Source organism: Mizuhopecten yessoensis, unplaced genomic scaffold (assembly GCF_002113885.1).
Source record: "Mizuhopecten yessoensis strain PY_sf001 unplaced genomic scaffold, ASM211388v2 scaffold716237, whole genome shotgun sequence".
Lineage (NCBI taxonomy): Eukaryota > Metazoa > Mollusca > Bivalvia > Pectinida > Pectinidae > Mizuhopecten > Mizuhopecten yessoensis.
In genome coordinates, this window is record NW_018480016.1 from 215,150 (window position 1) to 217,566 (window position 2,417).

General features: G+C 38.4%; 1 protein-coding gene across 2 annotated transcripts in view; it reads right to left on the reverse strand.

Annotated features, from left to right (window-relative positions):
- Nucleotides 1-1,346, reverse strand: part of LOC110442253 — an 8,497-nt gene extending 7,151 nt beyond the window's left edge. Inside the window, exon 1 of one of the 2 annotated variants that reach the window (XM_021485758.1) lies at nt 1,055-1,346. The gene's annotated coding sequence lies outside the window, so the exon portion shown is untranslated. Of the gene's footprint in view, nt 1-1,050 lie in introns of both variants that reach the window. The other variant, XM_021485759.1, reaches the window with a different exon arrangement.
- Between the last annotated feature and the right edge of the window lie 1,071 nt (nt 1,347-2,417).

Here is a 2,417-nt window from a genome sequence, read left to right on the forward strand (position 1 = left end):
CTCCCCTATCAACAGCATAGGAGGATCAAGGGAAGGTCATTGGAGTTATATCACTCCCCTATCAACAGCATAGGAGTACCAAGGGAAGGTCATCGGAGTTATAGCACTCCCCTATCAACAGCATAGGAGGATCAAGGGAAGGTCATCGGAGTTATAGCACTCCCCTCCAGCTAACTTTTACACAGGGAAATCACCGAGGATTCGATACAGATAAGCATTAAAACAGTTAGTAAAGCATATCCTGACTCGGCTTATAGATGCGTATTCAATGTATTACGTCAGACATTCTGGATCGACACTGTATTGTTTCCTCATACAAAGCAGAACACTAGTACAGTTGTTAAGGCACTGAAGGTGTTTCCGAAAAACGTTTGACTTAATTCTGGAAACAAGTGATTTTATTTCTTATTTACTTGTATTTATACAGATGGGGTGTTCTATATTTCCCAACGATTTGGAGAACGAAGTAAAGGTATATAACGAAAGACAGGCCAAGTATAGTATAGCCAGTTTCAACACATATTTCATCCGAGTATATTTACATTAGATTGTGTTACCTGGCCCTCGCCTATACACTGTCTTAGCTTTTAGCATGCATATGATATATCAAAAGAATTGTTTGATAAAAAAAAATAGACAATAACAAATAAAAATGTTATAGAAAAATGGCAGCACTTGATACTGCAGCATACAAGAATATACGGTTGAATTTAGTGAACATGCAATATCTACTAAATACTCCTCTAATTTCTTGTAATACATCCCGGGAGGGGGGGTGGGGGGTCGCCGTTTGACCCTGGCAGCACCGTTCTTCTCCAACCCTTTCACAGTCCGTACTTGAACACGATAGGCATCTTATTACAAGCTCGTTGGGTTTTTATCTAAGGCTCTAAACTGAAAAACTACTTCCTACACTTTAGAAAAGTTCGTAGATAATTTACCATTAGACTGTGTCTTTATTATCAGCTTGTACATTTACATATTACATTACATAATTGTTATATATATGTGGTCATTGCATTGTTAATGTATAAACGGAGACATACATACTCACCAGATCTCCCCTAGACCACACCTCGGATTTACTCGAAGCTCATGTGTAAAACAACAAGGACTCCACTCCTCCTTACTCTGAGTTCAGATGTAATACAGGAAGTATGACACGAACCAAGTTCGCCTCTAGAATTTCACCTCGTCTGCATTCTAAGTTCGGTTGTAGTTAACAAGGAAGTGTGCTATTTGATACCTTGGTCTGTGTCTACTTGAATGGAAAAACCTTCCGTGTATGTCAAATGCATGTGAAGATATTTACATTATCATATTTTCCCTCCAGGTGGCAGACTGATCACAACTTGGGCGATGTAACTTGACATCGCGACGTCGACTTTTAAAAAGCCAATTATTTAACATAGAGGGATTCGTCTGCTGCATGACCGAACTAATCGGTAGTGAAGCGGACGTAAAACCTATCAATCAATCAATCAATCAGCATAAAGGTTTTATAGGTAAAACTGCGTGCAATGTGGATTATTTTATTTACACTATGATTAAGGTTTTCGAGTGACCATGACCATGATATACGAACACTAAAACACATATTTGAAAAACCGACTAAATTAGTCGGTAGTGTTTTACACGTGCAGGTAAATAAGAAACATAGCTATAATGAATAAGAATTCCATTAATATAGGCATTTGATACTGAATGTCTAAATACCGAATGACTAAAACTGATTGTTCCGAAAGCGAGAAGTTCGCATTATCAAAGCTATTACCGAGGTTCACCGTGTGTTTGATTCACACTTACAGTAGTAGTAGTCGGTTTTCGGACTGTGAAAAATCTGTTTCACTGTGTGTTTACATTGGCAGTGCAGTCGCCAATGGAGTGAACTACATATTTCTCAATCGTTGAATTTGCTTGATCCCTGAACAGCAAGTACCTGTTTATACTACCGGGTTCGTGATAGTTACTTCCCATTGCGGCATTGCTTTCCTGTGTATTGCAATAACATTGTTACTACATACCATATATCCTCCGCGTAATTTGCAATTGTACTACATACCATGTATTTCCAATGTAACACCAGTCCACTACACTAATACCATGTATGTCCAATGTAACACCAGTCTACTACACTACATACCATGTATTTCCAATGTAACACCAGTCCACTACACTAATACCATGTATGTCCAATGTAACACCAGTCCACTACATTAATACTATGTATGTCCAATGTAACACCAGTCCACTACACTAATACCATATATGTCCAATGTAACACCAGTCCACTACATTAATACTATGTATGTCCAATGTAACACCAGTCCACTACACTACATACCATGTATGTCCAATGTAACACCAGTCCACTACACTAATACCATATATGTCCAATGTAACACCAGTCCACTACA